General features: G+C 40.8%; 1 long non-coding RNA gene across 1 annotated transcript; it reads left to right on the plus strand.

Moving 5' to 3' along the window:
• Positions 1–2,954: 2,954 nt before the first annotated feature.
• On the plus strand, positions 2,955–8,133 carry LOC116581858. The gene is made up of 3 exons (XR_004282271.1): positions 2,955–3,039; positions 5,176–5,221; positions 7,428–8,133. It is a non-coding gene; the product is annotated as an uncharacterized LOC116581858 (long non-coding RNA).
• The last annotated feature ends 18,886 nt before the right edge of the window (positions 8,134–27,019 follow it).

Here is a 27,019-nt window from a genome sequence, read left to right on the forward strand (position 1 = left end):
CCTTTATTTATAGGATCTGGTGTCTAAGAATAATTCCCCCTCTATAGATCTGGCTCTATCATCCTATCAGGATCTGGACACCCCATGTTTTTACTTAAAAATATGAGCATTTAATATGAGCAAGTGGAACTCCATTGCTTGGGTTTGAAATCAGTTGATCAGTTTAATATAATTGCAGCACAAATTCTAAAAGGATTTTTTTTTCTTACCTTGACAAAGTAATCAGAAAGTTCATCGGGAAGGGTTTGAAATGTTTGAAGAAGGATAATGCACATGGAGACTTGCCTTTCTAGATTTTAGAAGATTTTATGCAGCTGCTGAAATGAAGCAGAGGTGATAACAGAACAGAATGAAAGACACTGGAGCAGACCACCATGTATAGTGAATCAAATGATAAAGTTATCACTTTAAATCAGCAAATAAAGATAATATGGAATAAATGGTGCTGGGACAATTGGCTAACTATGGGAGAAAACAGTTATATATCTGCCTCATACCATTTGTCAGAGAAAGTTTTAGAGGAGCTAAAAAGCTAAACATAAAAGATGCAATCATCAATGACCTGAAGGAAATGTTGATAGGCATCTGTCTGATGCCACACAATAGCAAAATAAGAAATTATAGAGAAATAGATTGATAGTTTTAAAAACATCAAATAATTAAAACCCATATTTACAAAAAAAAACCCTAAAAATAAAGTTAAAAGGTTTATGATAAATTGGGGAACTATTTGTACCACATATATAGACAAAAGATAGATGTAGAAATATGAACATACAAATTCAGAGCTATGAAAATATTTTAAAAATCCAACAGGAAAAATTAAATTCCATAGTAGAAAAGTGGCAAGAGTCAACAAACAGGCATTTTCAACACAAGAAGAAATAGAGCAGTCAATAAACTCAAGAAGAAAGGTCAAACTTAGTGCATTAGTTTGCTGTGGGTATTGTAATGAATCACCACAAGCGTGGGTGCTTAAGACAACAAAAGTTTATTCTCTCATAGTTTCATTGTCCAGAAACTTGAAATCATCTTCACTGGGTCAACATCATGGTGGCAGTAGAGCTACACTCTTTCTGGAGGTTCTAGGGGAGAACCCAACCCCTGCTTCTTCCAGCTTCCACGCTGCCAGCAGTCCTCAGTGTCTGGCTTTGTGGTCACATTGCCCCTCTTTCGCATGTCTAAGCTTCCTCTGCTTCTCCTTTCTAAGAATGCTTGTGATGGCATCTGAGGCCCCCCTCAATATTCCGGGATCATCATTGTCCATCTCAAGATCCTCTACGTAGTCACATCATCAACTGAAGATCTAGTTTCCATATGGTACATTTATAAGCTCCAGGGACTAGAAGCTGACATAATTGGGTTCATTACACAACCTACTGCACTTAACTAGTCATCAAATAAATTTAAAACTATTGTGCATTATTTTCACTTATGTAGAGGGAAAAGGGAATAAAGCCAGTGTGTGTGGGGCTGCATGCTAGAGTATTGGTAAACTGTTTCAGAGGTCAACGTTGGCAGTAGATGTCAAGCTCCTTGAAAGTGCCCGCATTTTTTCACTTTTTGTTATTTTTCAAACAGAAAAAATGAAAGATGTGCACAAGGATGATTATCTAGTACCGTTTATGACCATGAAACAGTGTCAGCAACTGGAAAGTTTCGAATTTTTTTTATGAAGGATCAGTATGTGGAGCATACATTAAATGTCATTTATTGAAGAATAGGAAATAGACAATGACAAAATACTAGCGTGTAAAACAAGGAGTCAAGCTGTATGATTCCAATCCTAGTAAATGTATTTGGAAACAAATAAATACACATATTTCCAAATGAAATTAGAAGAACCCGTAATATTAGGTAGGAGTGGATATCCCTGGGTTGTAAGGTCGAGTGATTTTTATTTTCCTTTTCATATTTAAAATTTTTTTCTTTTTTTATATTTTATCTTTTTATTTGACACACAGAGAGAGAGAGAGCACAAGCAGGGAGAGGAGCAGAGAGAGAGAGGAAGAAGCAGGCTCCCCGCTGAGCAAGGAGCCCGATGTGGGGCTCAACCCCAGGACCCCAGGATTGTAACTGGAACTGAAGGCAGAGGCTTAACCAAGTGAGCCACCCAGGCACCCCCATGTTTAAAAAAACTTTTCCATATGTTTTTTGCAATGAACATGTTTTGCTTTAATGCTACGATCCCTGTTATTCCGAGGTCTTAATTACTTAATTGCTTAACATTTGTGCAAAGAGGAATGAGCTGAGTTGGGTGGTCTTCACAGAGGAGAGAATATGCATGGAGTCTGGGGTCTTGGTGTGGGGTGAGGCGAGAAGTGTGAACACTACCGCTCTGGAGCCATGCTTAGTGGAGCCATGAAGGAGCCGTGCTAGCTTTCTGGTGCTGTGGAATATGGTACTAATGTTTGTCCTAATGCAACATCAGATTCTGAGCTCAGATATTTTCTGTTTGTATATGTATGTGTACTGGCTACCAAAGCTGTAGTAACTAATTTCTCCAATAAAATATTAATAAATTAAGATCTATACTTCATAGCAAATAAAGTAAAATTATCATCATAGCTATATTTCCATTTATTTCTTTTTCTTATTTTGTGGCATGTCCAATGAGTGTAGCTTTTCAAATCTGCCTGTCCCTAAACAATGGAAACTAACAATGGAAAACCCTACACTCAGAGCATTAGGCAGATCTCAGTTCTTGCTGCAAAGATATAGAACACAGAAACAGTTTCAGACCCTGTGTTCCAAAAGAGAGCATGCTGTGGGATATGACGCTTCCTGGGGATAGTGTGTTAGAGAACCATAGACTACCTGCTCTCAGAGGCATCTGTGTGTGGCCTCCAGAGTGTAATTTTTCTTTCTCTCTTGAGTGAAACTCATACTGCATGATAGAGCAACATTTCGCAATAACAGCAGAACTGAATGCTGGGCTCCAAGGGGAAGGAATGAGAGTCTGGAAGCTAGCAGTGTCAGAGAGTGTCCGAACCCTGCTTCCTGGACAGAGGTATGAAGAGGCAGCACAGGTCTATAAAGGTAATTTTTACAGAAAATCTGAGACTCTAGCAGAGCTTGGTAATAGCAGAAGAAATCACAAATATCATAGCAGAACTGAAGCTAAGAGAACGGGGAAATGAAGTAGCAGGGGCCCTTTGAATATGGGGATGTCTTAGCATCACCTCGAGTAGAGCAATGGTCAGGGACTAGGAGGGGAGATGTGGCCTTTGGTGGGTTCTCCTCTAAGTGGAGGACAGCAAGGTCCACATGCCTGCCCTGTCCACATGTCTTTCACATGCAGCCCTGGCTGCACTGAAATTGCTTAACAGCCTCTGACTTGGACGCAACCCCAGGGACGTGGGAGACAGGGGGGCTGGAACGACTCCATTGAATTTCTGTAGCTGAACTGGAGCTCGAGTTGTTATGACACTGATTCCATGGACTGGATTCATGTGTGTTAAACCAGTCTGCCCATCAGCCTGACCACTTTCCCATTCAAATGAGGACAACACACCAGAGGTGAGAAGGCAGTGGGGGAAATACAGCCTTTTCGTTGTGCTTTTTGTTCTGCTTACTGTCTGCTCACAGTCAGGGAGGAGCACAGGCTTGGCCCTTTTATACTCTTGAGCAGAGCCTGAGCATTCGCTCTGGAATGGAGGCTGTGTCTGGATATCTCAAGGGGTTTGGTAGCCCAAAACGCCTTTATTTATGGGCATGTCAGAAAGTTAGAGGTGAGGGGTGAGGCCTTGTTTTTCAGAGAGGAGGAAATCCAGGGGCCCAAACATGGAGCTGGCCCTGTTTTCATTCACGCTTTCATTTACCAGCCTCTCCCAACATACGCAGTTTACATTATGGTATCCGGCACATGTAGACTTTGGCTGGGGCTATCCTCCCGAGCTCAGAATTTATGATCGTGCAAATAGACATCCAAGCAAAGAGTAGGCGAGCCAGCATCACGAGAGGGGAAAGCCTTTATGCTGTTTGTTCAGGGGCCATGTTAACTCTGTCCTGACCAGCAGGACAACAAAGGGATCTCCATGTCCCCGAAAGGGGACTGGATGGGAAGCAAACACTCTGAGACTCTGTTCTGGAGTTGGGGAAGTGTAGCCTCTGGCTCTTTTGTTTTCAGTTCCCCGGAGCAGGATACTGAAGAAGGGAAGAGAGGCTACTGAGCCCTTGTCTGGCTCTAAGAAAATGAGGTCATTCGAGCTAGAGAAATAGCAGATCAGTCCTTAAATAGCAGGACCCAGAAACCTTATAAATACTTCCTCATTAGGGCAACACAGCAGTTTACGGCCAAACTCCTAACAGGGTCTTTTGAAGTCAACAGGAGTTAAATTGGAATAAGGACTGTGAGCCTGGTCTGTTGGGTGGTGCCGAGTGATGCTGTCCAGTCCCGGCGGAAATACGGAGTTACGTATAGTGAGTGCCAGAGTATTTGTTGGGTGAGGAAACCTGATCTAAGGAAAGAGAAAAATAAAACATTGACAGGATATTATGATTTATGTAATTACCTAGATATCATACGCAAATTAAATCAGGTTACTTCATGTTCCCTTCGAGTGCACCTACTTTCTACGCTGTCAGGGCTTCTTTGCGCTGAAGCATGTGAGGCAGCAGCGAACATATGTCTGGGTCCTTTGTGCATTGGCACTGTCAGGGAAAAGAGAAGAGACAATGGCGAAAAAGGGAACATGTAGTTACTCACCCATCACTGGCCAGAGTGTCATACGCACTTGATCGTCATTACTTCCACTTTATCGGTGAGGGCATGAGGCACAGAGAGGTTGAGTAATTTCTCCAAGGCGACATAGCTAGAGGTGGTTGAACCTGATTTAAAACCAGGTCTGTTTTTATTGTCTTAACTTCCTTTCTTCTCATCCGACTCAACAACACTGGGTTTTACGTTCCCTCCTCGTTCTGTACTTGTTTGATGGCATCACCAAAAATTTATGTGGCCAAAACTGACCAGCATTTTAAAATCTTTTGCTTGTCTTATGAGCAACAGTTCATGATGTTGGCCACTCACTCCTTTCCTGCAACATTTTTTCCTGAAGTTTGGTGACTATGTTTTTCCTATTAAGTGTTAATCTCTTTGGCCACATTTTATCTGATATAATTATAACAAATAATAATATTTATAGCAATATTAATTAAATGTTCCCTATTTTCTAGATATGGTACTTTGTCTCCCAATGAACTGTCACAGCTACTCTGTGAGGTAGGTGTTATTATTGTTAGTGCTGTTGAGCACAGCAGAAAGCTGAGCTCTGGAGGCTTTTGTAAATTGAATAAAGTGGCACAGCTACAGAATTGCAGAGCCAGGTTAAAAACAGGTCTGTCAGGCTCTGGTCCCATGCTGGCTGGGATTCCATGTCATCCATTCGTGTCCTTTTTTCTCTCTTCTCTACTATCCTTGAACAATTCCACTCACGGTCATGCTTTCATCTACATCCTAAATGTGGATGACTTCTAGATTTCTCTTGAGCACTAGATTCTCTCTCCAACTGTCTTGATGGTCATTGTCCCCTGGAGGTCCCCTGGGTCCCTCACCTTGAACTTGCTGCAGGCTATCCCTATCTACCCCTCACCACATGCCTTTGAAGCTGTCACTTTTCACATGACTGTTGGCGTAGAAATTGGGAGGTGCTCCTAGAATCCTCCCTCCGCCTGCTCACATCCAAGCCCCAGGGTTCTTCCTCCTGAATGTCTCCCCATCTCCTTTTCCTCTCTTCTCACAGCTTTTCTTAGTTCTTCCTGTATCTGAGCCAGAGGACCTCCATGTAATCTGCACATTGTGATCTTCTCAACATCAAGTCTGATCACACCACACTGAATTTTTCAGGGCTGTCATGGGGGTTCCCTTAAAGAAATGTTTTAACAGAGGAATTCTCTCTGCATTTAAAGCTAATGATGAACCCTGATAATTAGGACAGGTCAAAATAAGAGAAAGCACTAATGCCTATCTATTGGACCTCCTCTTTCTTCCCTTAATGGGCTTAATTCAGTCATTTATCTGTGCTATTTCCTGAGTGCCAACTATGTGCCAGCTCTCTGATAGGTACAGGGCATAAGCCAGCAAGCCAAAGGGAACCTAAGTTCTTGCCTTCGTGGGGCTCACATTCTAGCCATGGCAGCCAGATATGGAGATAGGTGAGAAAGAAATTAAAAGTGTATGTGATATGTCAGAGCCTGAGAGGAAATATTACACATGGTAGAGATCAGGAAAAGCTCAAGTGGGTATGGATTCATCTCATAAAATAGAGTAGCCAAGGATGGCTTCTCTAATAGCACGATATTTGATCAGAGATCTGAAAGAGGTGACACAGAAGGCTCTAGATTTGTTGGTGAAAAGCCCTCCAGTCCCAGTAAATGGGGTACCAAAGCCCTGAGGTCTCTGAGCCTTGTGACCAGTGTGGCTGCAGGTGGGTGGTGAGGGGATGGACATGAGATAACAGAGGTGTGGGGGGTAGCAGGTTAGGTCATATCACATGTGGTAGGGCCACTGTGGAGATTTGGATCAACCTTTCCTCTGAGTGAAGCAGGGAGCCCCCCTGCCCAGGAAATTTTGAGCAGAAGGTCCGCATATGTAATTTAGGTTTTGAAAGTCAAACAGGTGTATTGGTGGTAGGCTCTGGGGAGGCCAAAGTAGGAGCAGAGAGACCACACAGAAAGGTATTCCCAAACATCAGGTGAAAGATGGTGGTGGCCTGACCAAGAGAGGAAAGGAGAGAGGTAGTCAGATGTAAGACTGGTTCTCAAGGTAATGGAGTTGCAATGCAGATCCAGAGCACGGTGTAAAAACTGAGGGTCTGTGAGATAAACTCACACATGCCTTGAAAAGCCTAGAGAGCTCCTCCTGACCAAATCCTGACCCATTGTCCAGCCTTGTTGCAAAACATCCCATGCTGCTTGGGTTGCAGTGATGCTGGTCACATCCAGAGTCCACCAACTTCTCTCTGGCCTGGCACTTTTGCATGGGCAGTTTCCTCTCAGTAGATCTTTCTTTCTATTTTCTAGACTTTTGCAAAGTCAACCTTTAGGATCCAAGATCAAATGTCTTGTTTGGATGCTTCTTCTTCTATGCTTAAATGTAGTTTGTTCATAACCCCATCAAAGCTACCACTTGGTGTATTGTAATCAATTGTTTTCTCTCCTAAGTTGTTAAGCTCCTTGAATGTCTAGACTGAATCATTTTATCTGGCCTCCTCCTTGTTAGTGGCATGAAATGAGTGTTTATAAACACTTTTCCGAATAATAAATAAGTGAGTTTTAACTTCAAAACTCATTTCAGAATGTGAGTCATGTTCCAAATGGGAGTCCAACTGGAGCAACAAGATTCTTGGGGCCAAATTTCCCCCTAAATGTTCCATGGAGTGAGTGGAAGTTTGAAATGTGACAATGTGACCCCCACGGATCCGTTGCAGGTTCGCTTTTATGAGCATTTTGCACATCAAGTATCCATCAGCATGTTCCTGGAGCTGGGGAAATGGGAGCTGGAGGAAGCCCTGTGCTGACGTGGAAGACAGGCCATCCTCTGGGTGGGATTCCTTGGCTATTTGCAGAGCTATTTTGAAGTTAAGTGAACTCATACAAATTGATGTTTTGCTATAAAACCTTACTTTCTGCAACATATAAAATATGTATGTGGGATACTACCCAGTCCCAGGATGCCAGAAGCTATCTCATGTTAAGAGATGCATCAGGAGACTCGTGACTCCTCATTTGCACACTGGACACTTTCCCCGAACTGGGAGATTTCTTTAGGAATGGAAATCTCTCCTTCCAGTCTAACCCTTGGCTTGACACCATGGCTTGGGGTGTTGTTTGTAGGATCGCACGTGTTTTTAAAAGTAAAAGCAACAATATTTGGATCAAAGATTTCTATTTCACAACAGAACTCACAGAAAAATGTGGATAGCCATGTTGCTATCTGCCAGCTGTCAAGTTGTTAGAAAAATCTCTGCTGGAAATTAGTTTTCGAGTGCATTTTTAGTAGTTGTTGATTTAAAACCAAGGAATAATGGAATGAAACAGATTTGAAGCAGGATCTGCATGTTCCTAAGAATGAGAAATAAAAATTATTATGTGCTATTTCTATCCAGACACTTCACGTTTTTTATCTCGTTTAATTCTGACAACAGCTTTTCAAGGTATTTTATTCCCACATTCCAAATGAGAAATTAGAGGCTTAAGGTCACTAAGCTAGTTAGGGGGGGAAAAAGCCAGTTTTAAAACAAAGTGCTGTCAAATTACAAAGTTCTTTCTACTATACACTGCTGCCTTTTTGTCTTGGTTATTTCTTATAATGAACAATTTAATTCCGCAGATACATGTGCTGTTTAAATAAGCTTTTTTGATGGTGTTTATAAATCATCTTTGAGTAAGGTGACCTTACGTCTTGGTTTGCCCTAGACATTCCTGCTTTATGGCTATTGCCTTGGTAAAATTATTAATAACACTGCCTCTCACTCTCAGAATTGTTTCAGTCTGGAAAGTAAATTATATGGTCACCCTCTCTTTGAACCGGTAGATCACACTGCTTATCCAGTTGCTTCCTGGTGAATCCTTTCTCCAAGCTGTAAAGCTAGTGCTTTTGTTGTTCCTTGTTTTTGTTTTCAGATTAACTGCTTAGCTTCTAGGACCATCTAGATCATCAAAAATGTAAAAGAAAAATCCAAACAGAATCATTATACCACAAAACCAACAAGGCAATGCAAGCTGATTTTAGTTCACTGAACAGATTGACTGAGAATTCTTCCAGTTGTTCATCTGGAGAACCAGATTTAAATTGTGTTGTGTTAGAAACACTGATATGTTAAAAAAAAAAAGGTATATATAGATATAGATATAAATGTAGATTTAGATATAGATACATCTATATAAATTGTGTGTATACACACACACACACACACACACACACACGATGGTGGAGAGCAGTTCTCTGTAGGGTTGGCAGTTGGCAGGCAGAGAACCTGTGAATTTCAAATAAGAAAGAAGTTGATCCTTTAAGTCCCATATAAAAATAACTTATTCTATATTTCTTAAGATCTGGAATCTTCCCTATAATGGTAAAGCCTGTTCCTTACACCCTTTCTCTGGGTGATCCAGGTGTGAATCTGGAGGAGAGAACCTTCCTTTTGTCTTATTAAGCCTGGTCATGAAGATAAAGATCCAGAGATAAACCTTTAAAATGTGAGGTAAGCAATGCCCCAAAGCCATTGCACTCTTCCCAGCCACTGGCTTGCCTTTTAGGGTAGCCCATTCCTCATCTGTGCTAGTTATTCTTGTGGGACTCCACTTCCTGTACTGCTCCAGCTAATTGAATTCCCTAGTGGGTTGAAAGCATTTTTGTGCTGGCTTGAGAACAGAAGAGTCCAAATGCATAAACTGTAAATACTGATGACAACAGAATCTCATCCCTCCTGTTGTTATTTATTTTGAGATTTTTGCTGGGGCAATAGTTTTATGTTTGACATTTATATAGGTCACAGTGAGCTAATAGCCATCTGCCATCTGGGGACTCTTTTGTAATGAACATTATAGAAGACTATGGAAAAATTCTCTGGCATTTCTGATTTGCACACAAGCAGAGACGGGGCTGCTCTTTACAATATGCTGTTCCTGCTTGCATTAGTCATGTGCTCCACGTAGATGCTCACTCACACTCAGGCATACAGGCATGGTGCCCTGGGAGCCTGGGGTGCACTCAGTCAAAGCTAATTTCTCCATCGTTCTCAGGTATATCTTTTGGTAGTGAAGATGAGTTCTGGTTTTCAAGCTAAAGGGTTTAACAGACTTCACTTAGATCTGGTTGTACCTGAGCTAGACAATGAGTTTTCAATGAGTCCTGCTTGTTTGAGTTAGATTTTCAAAAGAATTGTGACTCTAGGAAACAACCCTGAGAATGTTGCCTACAGACAACCTGGTGCCATTAAAATGGTGCCTCCTGTCTAATTAGAAGACTCGCACTCATTCAAATCAGACCCTCACTTGAACTCTTTAAGCCTCCATACCTTTGCCTATAAAATAGAAATAAAATGTTGACCTTATTGATTCTGAAAATCACATGAAATTACACATATGAAACATCTAACGCGCCACTTGGTAAATAGAATTTCCCCTTTCAGTTGTTAACGTCACTTCCTTATCCTTCTTTAACTACCCTACCTTCCAAGTACGGAGAGGGAGCCCAGGGGTGGTAGATGTAGGGAAGGAAGCATGAAGGGAGAAAAACTTCCTTTTAATTCAGTGTGCTTCCTCAGTTACACCACTAATACCCTGGTCAGTGGGCCTCATCACTCAGAGGGCCCAAGAGACTCTGGTCGATGTTGCAGTGGCTGGTTTGTGGGTGTTGGCAAGCTTAGTTTAATCCTTCCTGTAGGTGTTGGTTCAGCAACCCATAGAGTGGAAGAAAAGAGAGGGCTCATACTCACCAAGACCCATGGGCAGATCTGGTCTACTTGGTGAGGCTCCAGAGAAGAACAGGGAGGGGGCGAAGGGCTTTCTGGTAGTGTTTGGAAGATGAATGACTCACATAGAAGATGTGAGCTTGTGGAGGTGGCAACTTTGTCTGTCTCGAGTTACCAGGACCCATTCTTGCTGTTTTTAGGTCACTGTAGTTCTTTTCAATAAGCAGTGAGGTATTTTCTCAATGCTAGTCTAACCCAAAGATGGAAAAGGAAAGGGAGCGTGTAGGCTAGCATACACCAGATTGTATAGATCACTTATGAGGAGTGGCTTGTTGAACCAGAACGTCTGCTTTGCCTGGTGTCTGTTCCACCAGCTTTTACTTGGAGGTTGGTGTAAGTGACCCTTCTTGTATCCAACTAAAGTGAACTAACATGTAGCACTTGGATCCTCTGTTATCAGTTATGCTGCTAAAATGAGATTTCTGATTAGACCACTTGTTGTTCCTACAGCTTAATGGCTTTTTGTCTTATTAATTTGTTTACCAATGGTGCTACTAAAATTGAATTTAAAATATTTCCTTGCCCCCACAAGACTAATCTGGAATCCTGAGGTTGGTCATCCCCAACCTCAGCCAGGCTTCAGCCCTTTTCCTTTGTTTTGCATTTACTCTTTTTTGTTAAGTTCTCTATTTAAGTTTTTCCTCTACCAGTCCACAGGTTTTATTAGAACAAGGACCATACCATTTCAAGTTGGTATATCCTTAGCACCTAGCACAGTGATTTGTGCATAAGAACATAGTTAATACAAGTTCATTAAAGAATCAAGGAATGGGATGCCTGGGTGGCTCAGTGGGTTAAGCCGCTGCCTTCGGCTCAGGTCATGATTCCAGGGTCCTGGGATCGAGTCCCACATCGGGCTCTCTGCTCAGCAGGGGGCCTGCTTCCCTTCCTCTCTCTCTGCCTGCCTCTCTGCCTACTTGTGATCTCTCTCTGTCAAATAAATAAATAAAATCTTAAAAAAAAAAAAGAATCAAGGAATGACAGTAAGGTAGAGGATGTTGCCTACGGCTGCCCAAGAATCACTGCATCTTCCATAAAAAGTATAAATGATCAACCCTTCAGAGAGGCCCATCTCATTGTCCATTCTAAAGGAGTTCCCTTCTTTATTATTATTTTTTATAGCACTCTTTTATTTTTCTGCATAGCGTTTAGTACCATCTGCAATTATGTATATTTATTCAACCACTTACATAATATTCATTTCCCTCAGTGGGTTATAAGAAACCCCATGAAGGCAGGACTATGTCTGTTCTGTTTTACTGTGTAGCCATAGCTAGGTAAGGTGCCTGGTACATAGCGGATGCCTAATTTAAAAAAGTAATAATTAATGAGTAATGAAAGCTCCTTTGAAAAGCTGCCCTGAGAATACTTCTTGTGGCTATATGACCTTGTGTATCCTGGTTTTCTATACTTGGTGAGGAAGGAGGGAAGGAAGGAAGATATGTCAACAGAGACCGTGTTCCTACATAGTAGAATGACCTAGGCAAGAGGGGACTGAGTTCTAGTTCTCGTTTTGACCTTAGAGAAATTGCCATTAGATAAGGCTGCTTCTGGGTCAAGGAGGTGTTGGTAAGCAACTGTATCCAGGGAAATTTTCAGCTCTGTATTATGCTTTGGGGCAATACACCTAGTGCTGACTCTCTCCTCAGAGCCAAGCCTTCTTCTGTATTTCAATAAATGTTAATAAATCAAAACAAATAAATAAACAAACCCAAACTACTTACCTACTCCAAGTCCTTAGGCTTCCCTAATATCTAGAACTCATTGAGGATGGCTGATCTCTGGGAGCACTGGCTATGGAACTCTTTTCTCTGCTAACAGGTGTTACAGGCAGTGCGTATTCCCTACCATGAAGTGTGTTGGAATCATTTCCCTGGTGTCACACATGTGGATTGTAATAGGGATGAGGGTAACGGTAAAGGGGAAGGAACAGAGCTGACTTCTGATTCTTATAAAAGATGTAAACCCCACATCTATGTATTCTAAGAATATATTAGAGAAAGGGTTTCACACAATCAAAAGAACTGGGAAAAAAGACTAAAGGCATTGAGCATCACTGGCTGCTAATATCAAAAAAGATGAAATGTTTGACATGCTCTGTTCTCTGATAAAATAATGCAGTATCACCTACAATCTTGCCAAGGGAATCAAAGCTGAATCTAATCTAACCTCTGGTCCCTTGATTTTGCAAGAAATGTAAATTTCCAAGACAGACATAATGACCCATATCTTGAGTTTACAACTGGGAACACCCAGATGATGGTCTCATAGTCCGGGACCTTCAGCAGGCTAACTGCTCAGAAAAGAAAGTTCGAGAGGAGAAATCTGAAGACTAGATTAGATTTAAGACACATAGCAAACATTTTTTCATCAACTAGATTAAGCAAGTTCATCCTAGTGTCTAAAGATGAACACATGGTGTTTAAATATAAAGAAAAGCAGGGGCATGATTGCTATACAATTCTCAATGTGTCTACTTTCGGAGAGAGGGTGGGAACAGTAACTGAGGGGGCACATCGAGAAGTTTTTGGTATGTCAAAGTTTTATTTCTTGACCTGCCTACAAGGCAGTTTGCTCTGTAATTCCCTAAGCTTTGTGTGGTTTTATTTTAGAGTGAACAGTATTAACGAATACAGGAAAAAAATTAGGCACATACACACAGATTCAGACTTCTAGACTTAAACAAACAGAAAGATCTCCCTTGTTTTTGAATAGAATACCTCTGCATCATCAAGATAATAGTTCTCCCAATAAAACCATCAATAATTTTTTTTTGTCTGGCACTATTAAAGTTGTTACTAACATTTTTACAGAAAATAAGCATGTAAGCATGTAACTTTTCCTCAAAAAGTTAAAAATCTGCAAAACAACAGAAGGAAGATCCATGGGGTGGGCCATCCCTCCAGATATGAAAAGATGCAACAAAGTCTCTGTAGCTCACCTAGTGTGGTACTAGCACATGATTTAAGGCAAAATGGAATAGAAATGGAATGGAATAAAAAGCATTTCTACTTTTTTATTATGTTATTATTTTTATTATTTATTTATTTATTGATTATCATTTTTATTATTTATTTTTAAAATTTTAAAAATTTTTATTATTTTTAATATTTCTTTTTATTATTATTATTATTATTATTTTATTATTTTTACATTTTACAAAATGGAATAGAAAGTAAAAAAATAAACCCAAGTATATCTGGAAATTTACTATGTGACCAAGGAGGCATATAAAATCATTGAAGCTAACATGAACTTTTTAATAACTAATTTGGGATAACTAGATAGCCATTTAGACAAAGATAAAATTAATTCATTTCTCACACCATATATTACAAAAACTCAAATGGATTAGAGATGCAAACATAAAAATGAAATTACATAAGAATTTTTAAATAGCCAGTGCCATGATGTCTTGGTGATCACAGCTTCATAATATAGCTTGAAATCAGGCAACATGATGCCCCCGACTTTGTTTATCTTTTTCAACATTTCCTTGGAAATTCGAAGTTTTTTCTGGTTCCATACAAATTTTAGCATTGTTTGTTCTGGCACTTTGGAAAATGCCATTGGTATTTTGATTGGGATGGTGTTGAAAGTATAGATTGCTCTGGGCAGCACAAACATGTTAACAATGTTTATTCTTCTTATCCATGAACATGGAATATTTTTCTATCTTTTTGTGTCTTCTTCAATTTCTTTCGTGAGTGTTGTGTAGTTCCTAGAGTATAGATCCTTTATCTCTTTGGTTGGGTTTATTTCAAGTTATTTTATGTTTTTTGGTGCTATTGTAAATGGAATGGATTCTCTAATTTCTCTTTTTACATTTACATTGTTAGTGTACAAGGAAGCAACTGATTTCTGTGCATTGATTTTGTATTCTGCCACATTACTGAATTGCTGTATGAGTTCTAGTGATATGGGGGTAGAGTCTTTTGGGTTTTCCACATAAAGTGTCATGTCATCTGCAAAGGAGAGAGTTTGACTTCTTTGCCAATTTGAATACGTTTTATTTCTTTTTGTTGTCTGATTGTTGTTGTTAGGGCTTTTAGTACTATGTTGAACAATGGTGGCAAGAGTGGACATCATTGTCATGTTCCTGATGTCAAGAGGAAAACAGACACATAGACCAATGGAACAAAATAGAGAGCCCAGATATGGACCCTCAATTCTATAGTCAAATAATCTTCAACAAAACAGGAAAAATATCTAATGGAAAAAATTTCTTCAATAAATGGTGCTGGGAAAGTTGTATAGCTATACACAGAAGAATGAAACTTGACCATTTGTTTACATCATACACAAAGATAAAATGAATTAAAGACCACAGTGTGAGACAGGAATCCATCAAAATCATAAAGGAGAACATTAGGCAATAACCTCTTCGACATTGGCCACAACAACTCCTTTCAGGACAATTCTCCAAAAGCAAGGGAAACAAAAATAAAAATGAACTTTTAGGACTTCATCAACATAGAAAGCTTCTGCGCTGCAAAGGAAACAGTCAACAAAACAAAGAGGCAACCCACAGAATGGGAGAAGATATTTGCAAATGACACTACAGACAAAGGGCTGATATCCAAGATCTATAAAGAACTTCTCAAACTCAACACCCCAAAAATGATCAAGTCCAAAAATGGACAGAAGACATGAACAGGCACTTCTCAAAAGAAGACATACAAATGGCTAACAGACAAGAAAGAGCATTCGTCATCATTAGCCATCAGGGAAGTTCAAATCAAAACCACAGTGAGATACAACCTTACACCAGTTAGAATGGCAAAAAATGACAAAACAAGAAACAACAAATGTTAGAGAGGTTAAGGGGAAAGAGGAACACTCTTACACTGTTGGTGCAAGTTAGTACAGCCACTTTGAAAAACAGTGTGGAGGTTCTCTATGACCCAGCAATTGCACTACTGGATATTTACCCCAGGGATACAAATGTAGGGAAAAGAAGGGCTATATGCACCACAAAGTTCATAGCAGCAATATCTGCAATAGCCGAACTATGGAAAGATCCAATATGCTCCTCAACAGATGAATGGATAAAGAAGATATGGTCCATATATATAATGGAATATTACTCAGCCATCAGAAAGGATGAATGCCCGACTTTTGCATCAATATTAATGGGACCGAAGATTATACTAAGTGACATAAGTCAAGCAGAGAAAGTCAATTATCTTATGGTTTCACTTATTTGTGGAACATAAGGAATAGCATGGAGAACATTAGGAGAAGGAAGGGAAAAATGAAGGGGGGCGATATTGGAGGGGGAGATGAACCATGAGAGACTATGGACTCTGAGAAACAAGCTGAGGGTTTTGGGGTGGTGGTGGATGGGTTATCCTGGTAATGGGTATTGAGGAAGGCATGTATTGCATGGAGCACTGGGTGTTATATGCAAACAATGAATTGTGGAACACTACATCAAAAACTAATGATGTATTGTATGGTGAATAACATAGCATAATAAAAAAAAGAATTTTTAAATGGATGGATTCACACACACACACACACACACACACACACACACAGAGATCAAACATAGGAAAAGATTTTCAACCTCACTTGTAAGACTATAGTGAAATTCAGACATTTTCTCAACTCCCAGACACATTCTATTGGTGAGGCTGGAGGAAAAACAATACTCACACATATTGTTGGTGAGCACTGAGATGGTGTAGCCTCTTTAAGGTTATCAACAGTACTGCATATGTACTTATCCTTTGACCCAACAATTTTTTCTGAAGATATATTTCCAATGATACAAAAATTATATGCATGACGTTAATCATGGCAGTGTTGTTTGCAATTGCAAATATCAGAAATTAGCTAAAACACCAAATATAGAAAATTGGTTGAACATACTGCAATATGCACTCATGGGAAGACTAAGGGGCTATAAAAAGAATTAGGAAGACTTCTGTGATTTAATATGAAATGAATTTAAATATGTTAAGTGGAAAAAGAAAGTACAGAAGAATGTGTGTATTATATACTTTTTGTGTTAAGGAAGGAGAATGAAGAAAACATATGCATATCTGATTGTTTTTTATTTTGAAATTATTTACACTTTGCCACTTTATTTTGGAAAAAGAATATTCAGAAAGTATAAACCAGAGACTAATGAAGTTGGTTCCCTACATAGGATAGAGGTGGTGGGAAAATAAGGTGGATGGGATAGGGGAGGGGACACTTTTGGGGTATATATATATGGTTTTGACTAGGGGGATCATATTAAGTTAAGAAAAAATGAAAGGCAGCCAGTGAGGATGGGGAAGAGCCCTAAAACTTTTTAGACAGAGAAATAAATAGACTACTTTATTTCAGTGAAATAATATAGCCACACCAAAGGGAGGGATAAAAGCTAGTTTAAGTAACTTTTGAACAGAATGCTTTGACTATACCTTCATCTAAAGAAAAACATATAAACATCTCTTGAACTTTTCTCATTGTTTTTTTTTTTAATTTTTTATTTTTTATAAACATATATTTTTATTCCCAGGGGTACAGGTCTGTGAATCACCAGGTTTACACACTTCACAGCACTCACCAAAGCTCATACCCTCCCCAATGTCCATAATCCCACCCCCTTCTCCCAAACCCCCTCCCCCCAGCAACCCTCAGTTTGTTTTGTGAGATTAAGAGTCACTTATGGTTTGTCTCCCTCCCAATTCCATCTTGTCTCATTGTTTTTATGGTAGTGGTATGCACATAACTTAGCTTAAAAAACTATTTTGTTTATGTATATTTTAGGACTAAGCAAATGAATATATATATATATATATATATTCATATATTTATATATAGTTTTGTTTGTGTCTTTGTTTAGTGAGCCAGAATTCTCACTGTGAAACAGAAAGATACAAATAAGAAATAGAAAAAGGCAAGTAATACAGAAATACCCACAAAGAATTGGTTTGGATTAGAGGTACCAGCATAAGCAGATAAATGTACAAATATACATTATCGTCTCTCTCTGCTGATAGGGCCTTAAACCAATGGCATTCCAATAGCAATGACTATACATAACATCTACGTCTTGATTTTTAAATATCACCCCCAGCTCAAAGGGACCGGGGACCTCCGGATCAAGATTGATTTCAGGAACAAGGCAGAACAAACACAAAGGATCCTATAACATTCTGTATTGCCAAAAATTTAAAAGGTGTGCAAGTTAAAAAAAAGGTGAGGGGTGGCCCATGCCAACAGGATAAAGGAGAGTCTGAAGGGGTTCTTCTGGCCAAATCTGGGATAACCTGAGCACCAATCCAAATAATGTGAGCAATGGATTGTAACCCAATGAGTAAAAACCAAACAATTTACTGGCTGCTAAATGCATTGCGGGGATTGATGGAGAACAGAATATTTACATGTTCTGAAAGTGCTCTTTGCAAATTACTTACTAATTATGAAAGGAAAACAGTAACTCTACAGCAGAGAAGTCGCTTATCAAAACCAACATTATCAAGAAGGGACAGACTTAATGTACCTCCAGAGTACTCTGGAGTACTCAGGCACTCTGAGAACACACCCCTTCTCAGGCAGTGCTCCAGCCAAAAGGGCCTGGCCTGAATCTTATGGGGGAGCATTGGGTAAATCCAAAATGAGGGGTCTTCTAGAAAATGACGGAGCTGTACTCTCCAAACACGTCAGTTTCATGAAGGACAAAGAAAGGCTGAGAATCTTTGCAGATTAGAGTAGACTAAGGAGGCATGACCAAGAGAAGATGTGACCCTGGATGGGGTCTCGTGTGGGAAAAATGATATAAAGAACATTATTAAGACAATGTTGACATTTGAGAATGAACTATGGACTAAAGTGTTGTGTGAATGTGAAATTTCCTGGATTTGATAACCGTTAGAGAATGTCGTTGTTCTCATGAAATACATATTGAAGCAATCAGGGGAAACAGGCCCAAAGAAACCTACTCCAAATGTTTCAGAACAAATAATATGTGTATGTACCTAGGTAGATAGATAGAGAACACAATGTGGCAAACATTAAAAAAGTTGATAAGCCTGGCTGAGGGGTATATGGCGATCCTTTGTACTATTGTTACAACTTCTGTAAGTTTGGAATAATTTCAAAATAAAGTTAGTGAATCCAGACTTTCATTGTGGGAAGTTACATGTGGGACAATGTGACTGTTAAGTCATTTTATCCCCTGTGTGAATTATTATTTAATGTTATTTTATCAAGTATTTATTGCCTGCTTTGTGCCGGGAACTGTGCTAAGTTGTTTTTTTTTAATAAAGATTTTATTTATTTATTTGACAGGCAGAGATCATAAGTAGGCAGAGAGGCAGGCAGAGAGAGAGAGAGAGAGGAAGCAGGCTTCCTGCTGAGCAGAGAGCCCGATGCAAGTCTCTAATCCCAGGACCCAGGGACCATGACCTGAGCTGAAGGCAGAGACTTTAACCCATTGAGACACCCAGGTGCCCTGAAGTTTTAAACTTTGACATACCCTGGTCCTTTATTCTCTCTTTCATCCAGTAGAATGAAGATGGCATGGAACAATTTTTATCCCCTTTTGGGAGTCCAGGTCTCTCCAGGCCTTACTCTTTTTTATTTATTTTATTTTTTTAATTTAATTTAATCTTTATTTGATTGATCTTAAAATTTTTATTTATTTGCATAATGTAGGCAATGAAATAGATGTTCTCTGGTTCTAACACCAATGATTCTCAGTGTCTCTACCCAGTTCCTTCAATTCTTACAGTTTTTTTTTTCTTCTCTGGACTATTTTCCTTCTTTTCTGAACTTTTCCCTAGAATGTCCCTGAGTGGTCACATTCCAGGCATTTCCATGGCAGGATCAAGGGTGCCAACTGTAATGGCCTCTCATAAGTAGGAAAGGCACCTGGAATCCAGTCGAAGTGGTATAAGTTGGCAGAATCCTCTTCTTTCCGCCTGAACCATTGTTTCTTTGGCTCTGCAAATGCCCTAGTGCTTCTGCAGGCAGGGGTCCACACAAGTCTTCCAGCCTCAGGCCAGGAACGCTGAGTTTCAGTGTTGGCACTTTACATTTCTATTCATTAAGGTTTGCATGTGGTTTAGAGGAACTATAACTCAAATGTCACACTGGGCCGTATACCTCTCTCCCTCCAGAACAGAACTGGGTGTTGGGCACTGGGGAGTTCCTCTATAAGCCTAAGGCTTGTAAAGAAAATAATAAAATGAAACCAAAGGCCAAATCAGCAAAAAGCAATTGGGACATTTAATTTTATTTCCTTTATTTGGAGTTGAACTGTTAGTCACTGTTTCTGATTAAGAAACTTCTGAGCGGGAACAAGGGCCTTTAAAAAGAAACACGTTCTGTTTTGGCAGAAAAACTTAATGACTTAGAACATAAACCTTTGTCACAGGAGCAGAAGGCCCCAGTGTTAGAGAGAGGCCAGGCTGAGCACAGTAACTCATGCTGGGACTCTACATCTTGTTCTCTCTGCGCAGTCCAGGAGGTAGGGGGCCTGGAGTCGGCTTCTCATATAATTTAGCTGGCTCTAGTGTGTCTAAGGGGAGGCCTATTTATTTTCCTAGGCTAAAGCCAACCTTGAACTTGATGAGAACCCTGTACGGAGATGCAGGAGAAGAGAAGGTACTGGTGTCTGAGAATCTGGTGAATTCCCTTATGGGTTGGGAAATGGTGCCGGATGGAGGACATCTGGTCAATTTGGGGGACCACAGGGGTAAGCCATAGTGCTTGGAGTAGGCCATTCTCATTCACATATCCTTCACTTTTACAACATTTATTGAGAAACTTCCACTTTTTAGCCATGATGCCAGGCCTTGGGATACCATGGTCAAATAAGGTAGTCTTGGAACAGAAGGATTGATGGCACAAAATATTCCATAGCCAGATAGCAATAATTTATTGTGGTACGTGTTATTTTTTTAAGTTCTATGGGTATACAGGAGAGGGAAAATCATCCTGCCACAGTTGGGGTATGGGGCCAATGAAAGTCTTTATAAATGAGGTCATATCTGTGCTGGATCTAAAAGAATGAGAAGTTCATAAGGTAAAAAAGGAGGAAGGACTTTTCCAGCACCTGTCTTCACATAAACTTATCTAAAAGGTTTGGTTCTAGACTTCATATGACCATACTGGGTCAGAGCATGAGCCCAGAGTTCTACCTATATTTGTGGCTCAAATTTCAGCTCCTGGTATATAATCAAATACTCTGACTTCTGGAGGTTATGTGTCATATGCATCTGTGAGATCAAGAAACTTGGGTATATCAAGGAGAACCCCAGTGAAGCCCCATGCTTGGCAACTACTTCCCATGTCTCTCAGATTATAGGAAGCTATCTACTCCTCTTGCCTACATCTTAGGTTTAAAAAGATTCAAGGAAAAGCCATAAACAAAAATAGAGATTATGGGGCTTTTGTTTTTGTAGTAGATGAAATCCAACTTTCACTCTGAATACAAAACCATCCCATGGTCTCTACACTATGGTCAGGAAAAGAGTCTGAATTCTTTTTTATAAGCAGCAGTGCTATGAGTTGGGACTTTTATTTGGAATCATTCACTGTTAGTTAATATGAGTTATCATTATAAAAAAAACTCAGAGCAGGATGGGTTAAATGCCACCTAAGTCATAAAGCCTGAACTAGGATTTTGCGAGAAATGTGATCAAAATTTGGTAAATGTGGAAGGATGTATATATTTCTAGAACTAGAAGCAGGTGAAGGGTGCAAAGGTGTACAAGACTGGCTATTTGGGAAGAATGTTTATGTTCAGATTATTTAGGCAAACACTAACTTCAGCCTGAAGTGGAGGGCTAGAGACTTCTAGACCATCATGGCAGACCACACCCTTCCCCTAAGTCCTGGAGAACCAGAAGATCCTGAGGTCAGAAAACATATTCTGTTCCACGTGACCATCAGAAATCTGGAGAAGAAAACTACTTCTGATGTTCAAAGGTTGGAAAAAGGTTATAAAACTTACAATTCATTATGAATTGGCCAAATTGACTTGAACTACTTCATCCAACAAAATGTATTGAACACCTCCTATGTGACAGTTACTGTCCTAGGCACAGTGCATTCTCCTGTCAACAAGACGGAAGAGCTACTGTGGATGGGCAGATTTTGCCTTACACAACAGGGCTTGACTGATGGTCAGTGTGGACAGTTTGATTTCAGGCAAGCTCCTCTTGCTGATTTTTAAGCCTGAGAAGCTGTAACCACCTGTGTGGGAGTGGGGCAGTGCCAGTCTCCAATTCTCATAAAGCTTTGTTATGGGTACTTGGAGGTCGTTGCTCTTATGGAGGGGTCTCTGTTCACAAGTAGGGTGAGGGAGACTTTGAATGGGTGAATATCCTACAAGGAAGAGAATTTCAGAGCAAGTGCTGTAGGAGATACTGTACTGTCCAAGCCCTCTCCCGTTGGCCTACCTCTGATTGCATCCTATACTCTTGGTAGACAATTCCATGTAAGCTCAGACTTTCCTGGAGATGTCAGTGTCCTTCTATCCTGCCTCCTGTGTCCCCTGCATTCTGCCTCCAGGTCTTCTCAGATGTCTCTCAGGAGACCCTTGGCTAGCATCAGGCAGCAGTGAGAGACAATTCATGCTTCTAGGGGCAGCCCTGAACTAACGGGGTCATATTGGGCTATGTTTTGAAGTCTTATCTTCTTGGGATTCTGACTGGAATCAGGCATGGTAATACATGTTCATATTGACTTTCCTCTATGTTCTCTTCCTACTCCTGCTTCCTGGGATCGACTATCAAATAAATGACCCACAAACCCGAGTCCTTGCCTCAGGTTCTGCTTGTGAGGAAACTCAGACTTTAAGATGCACTTGATGAAGGAAATTAAAATTAGATAGTAACTGGGAGTTAGAAGGGAACTTCTCTAACTAGAGAGACTACCCTGAAGAGACAATAAGTGAATTGGGTTAATTACTAACCTCTTCAATGAAGAAGACCTGCTTAAACTGCATTCAGGGTTCCATGTGTTTTGGTCAGGGTAGATCATGGTGATAATAACATGTAGGTTTGGGTTAATTACTACCCCCCAAGCACCACCACCACCAAATACCAGTGTCATCCAGTGGACAGCAGCACCACTGGGCACTGTCACACGTGCCAAAGATGACAGTACTTTCCTGATTGGAGAGAGATCAAGATTCTCCCCTTCCACTGCCCCCTCCATGAAATGTAACCAGAAAACATATCCCCAGGGACAACAAAGGAAGGCTCCTGATGTGGCTTTATGTTTCACACCAAGTATGCTTCCAAATAAAGGGTTTGGGGCCTCTTACCATAAGAAAGGCAGAGAAGGTTCAATCTGAGATATCCTAGAAGGCAGTCTGGGTGATTTACTAAAATGGAAGGGAGAACCGAGAGCCTCAGGTAGGTGGGAATGCTCTCATATTGACACCGAGGTGGGACATCCCATGTATATGGGGCAGAGAAGAACCAGCTATCAACTCCAGCTCTTCCCCCTCATTAGGGTTATGTAGCGACACTTGAGGGAATACCCACTGCCAAATGACTTAATAGCGGAAATGTCCTTCTCTGCCACTCCTGACACTTTGTAGCCAATGACATCACTGTTTCCAATGCTCCTCTGACTGCTGACTGCAGGGTTGGTCCTCTGTTTCCAGCTCATGTTAGCAAGGCCCTAGACAGGGGCACATGGTCAGCCAGGGCCAGGTTCCACACCACATTTTCCTGCACCCTGGAACAGACAGCCTTTTGGAAACAGGTCAGTAACTGGGATCTAAAATTAATTTTCCATTCCACTCTTAACATGGGTTCCAGTGTGGTCACTCTGACTTCTTCCTGGTGACCCTGCTTAGTGCCTCAGCTTTGCTACTTTTTGGTCCATAATGAATGACCTCCACTCAGATGAATCAGAATCTGCATGTTTGAAGATCAAGCTGGTGCAAAAATAGCTAATTTTACACACTAGATTGTTTCTCATACGTTGCTTGGAAATTGCTTCTTTTGGTTTATTATTTTGGAGAAGGCAGTCACTTTCCACCACCCTACCCATCTGATTATTCACCATTTGGTAATATGGCCTCTAAACCTCAGAAGTGTTCATTTTCCAGCTCTTAGTGACATATCCAAACCTATAAACTTATCATGGGAGCTGACCATTGGAAGAATCATCTGCAACAGGGAAAATCCTCTAAGAATCATAAAACACCCCACAACCACCTCTGTTTTGTGACCTCACCTTGGCAGGTTCTTAGCATGTGGCCCTGGTACCCAAGGCTGCCTGTGTCCACTGTCAGCTTCATAACCCATTAGACCTGCTACTTCAAAGCCAGGTTCTTTGTGGCAGTTTCTTCTTGCTGGAGCACTGCTTGATGTTTGGATTTTTTTTTTTTACTCTGAATTTTCATAAAGTGGGCCTCATTTATATTGTGATATTTGCTTTGGCCTGATGGTTCTGTAGTAAATTCTAGACCATCAGAGAGAAAAGTAAGTGTTTAAAGTTGGGGGAGTTCAGCGAGTAGGTTTGCTTAATTTGGCTTTCCTGCTTCTTTTTCTTTGTTTTAAATTTGGTTCTTAATATAAAAGTAACACACAATCATGATAAAAAAAATTTGACTTCCCACCTACTGCCCAGAGGTAAATACTGTTAAATCTCTTATGTATCCTCAGAAATTAAATAAATTGAAATAAATACAGATGCATTTAATATAAATTGGATTTTACTATCCATACTCTTCACAACTTGTTCCCCCCACCCCCACCATTAAACAGTGTATTTTTTTGCTTTCGTGAAACTAATACTTTGAAATTTTGATCCTGACTTCTTTTCCCATTGCTAGCTCTTGTGAAACTCAAGTGACCATGAGCAGTAGAACCTGTGTGGATGGAATTAGGAGAGAGCCAATTGCACTCAGGATTTGGAAGGAACAGGGTTAAACTTGCAGGTCAAGAGGCAGAAGTTGGGAAATGTGTTTGGAATCAGGGTGGGCTCTAGAGGGTATGAGCAAGATGGGACTGGCCTGATACATTCAAGATCAGTGTACTTGAACTCAGCTGAAGGGGGCAGGGGGCAGATGACCATAGGGAGCCCATTCTAATTTCTTTCTTTTTTTTTTTTTTTTTACTATATAGTGGGAAAGGTATCATAGCTGCATAGAAATAGCTTTTTCATGGGAATGTGTTAGACAGTGAAACAAAATATATAATAAATAATTGCTACCATGTATTGGCCACCTGGTTTTCAAAAAATACTTATACAAGGCCTACCACATATTCTGCACTGGGTCTGCATGACCTCAAACACCTCCAAGTATATGGCATCAGCCACATTTTATAGTTAAAAGGAACGAGGTACAGAGAGCTGATACAATTTGCCCACAGCCTTGAACCTGGCTCAAAACCAACTTTTTTCACTCCTGGACCCCATATTCTTTCTGTCCTATCACATTGACTACCATAATGGTGACATCCTTTTGAAACTAAAAAAGTCTTTGTGAAGGACAAAGCCACGTTAGTAAAATAGGAAAAAGACCCCATTAGAAAGAAGAACATCAGGTGAACTTATAACATTTAACTGGCTTTTAAGCTCAGTCTTGCTGTCTGCTTCCTATTAACCAGCAGGGTCCATAACCTTGCACCAGAAGCCAGAGACCCTATCAGAAGAGTCCATTAGATTCACAGAAATCAAGTCTAGAAGCCATGCAAAACTACATGGAGCCTTAGCATCTCTTTGAAGTTGATTTGTTTGAATAGAAGATGTTTATAGACACGGTTAAGATGAAAATGGAGGTTGGTAAACATGAGTTTTATCTTCTCAGTCTTGGTGATGGGACCATCCCCATGCCTGAGTTTGATTTATTTAATTCCAGCACGCCCTTAACATGTAACTGCTTGAGATGTTTTTCAAAGGAATGTGATCATTTTTTAATTTCTAAAGGAAATATATATTGATTTAATGTTATAACTCAAGAAACAACCCAAGAGACCTTTCTCAAAAAAAGAAATCTGTGCGTATGTGTGCATTCTATGTGGACAGGTTGATTGTACGCAACTGTGTCCACACTTGGGCTGAGACCAAGCCTCTAGGTCTCTGTTCTGGCAAAGGAGCCACTCTTGTTTCCCGGAGCACCAGTGGAATGACGGGAGCCCTGACTGTCTCTGTCGGTGCAAAAGCTTCTGAGATTGAATTAATCCCATGAAAACAAGGAGGGTGTCTGGATGGAGCAGCTCTGCCAGTGTCCCTCAGCAGCTCCGGGATGATAATGCCAAGCCAAGCAGTGAATAACCTAATCAAGCCGTTAAAGGAAGCAGAAGCCCTCTGCCCTGTTTGATTTCTTCCCATAATGATATAAAGTGCAGTTTAATGAAGTCAGAGGGGTCCTGGGCCTCTCGGCGTGGTCAGGCCTTGGGACGCAGCACTATTGAGTATGTTGCCGGCGTTCATTACCAGCCGGCTGCCAGCCGACCAGCCAAGAAGACGGCCCTGCTGGCGGGCCGCATTGTAGCCACGGCTTTCTGGGGCAGTTTTCGGGTGGCTGCGGCCCCGCCTGCATTTTGTCTACATAAATTAGACCTTGTGCAGCATATTGGCCTGTCAGGGGACTAGGAAGAAACTGTATATTGTTTCTGGCATCCCTGAGCCCTTCTGCCCCTGACATCTGCTGCGCCTGTGACAGGGAATACATTCTTGACTCATTATCCGAGCAAGTGGAATCCCACCCTGACAGGACCATTAATCAGAATCAAGCAGTCCAGCAAATAAAAAAGAGAGTGAGCAAGAGAGCATGTGAGTGAGGGAGTGACTACAGAAAAGAAAAGAGACACTTTCTAACTTTGGCTTTGGTGTCATTCGGGGGTCTGGACAACTAGCAATCTATCTTTCTGAGTGACAGACCTGATGGATGGCATTATTTATGTTTTTGTGTATTAAAAGACAGCTCTGGCACTGGCTTGTCATTTTCACAGAGGTTTACAAAAAGTTGAAATTTAATTTGGAGGAAAAGGAGGGCAGGGATCAGAGGAGGCTGGCCATTTGACAGTCTGAGAAGACAAGAGAGGGGGCTGAGGGCATATGAGCTGGAGTGGGGGTGGGGTGGGGGGAAGGAGGGCGATCATTGGACAGAGGGGGGCTGTGGACCGCGCCGTGGGGGTGGGGGGCATGGGTGTGTGGCCACTGTGGGCTTCCCCTGTGTCCACACTGTCTCTGGATCTCTGGAGCTTTGTAATTTGCATTCAGCATGTGTTAATCATTTTATTGAGATGAATGTTTGGGTTCTTGCTGAGAAAGGATGGAAACGGAAAATATACTGGAGTGCTTGGAATGAGATCTTACACATATGTGTGGAGATATTTAGATGATTGTTTCCAAAACTAGAGAAATGCCCCAAATTGGGTGGGACTTGAGCAACATACTCGTGATGCTGCCATCCGGCCAGCACACATGAAGTACTGGATAACCAGTGCGAGTAATTTACCTAATTGCACTGATTAACCCCTACACCCCCCCCCCCCCCGGGTGGATCTGCAAATGACACATTCACATACAGGACTATGTGCCCAAGTGCTGGGTGGAGCAGAAAAGGACCCAGAGGT

This window comes from Mustela erminea, chromosome 21 (assembly GCF_009829155.1).
Source record: "Mustela erminea isolate mMusErm1 chromosome 21, mMusErm1.Pri, whole genome shotgun sequence".
Taxonomy (NCBI): Eukaryota; Metazoa; Chordata; class Mammalia; order Carnivora; family Mustelidae; genus Mustela; species Mustela erminea.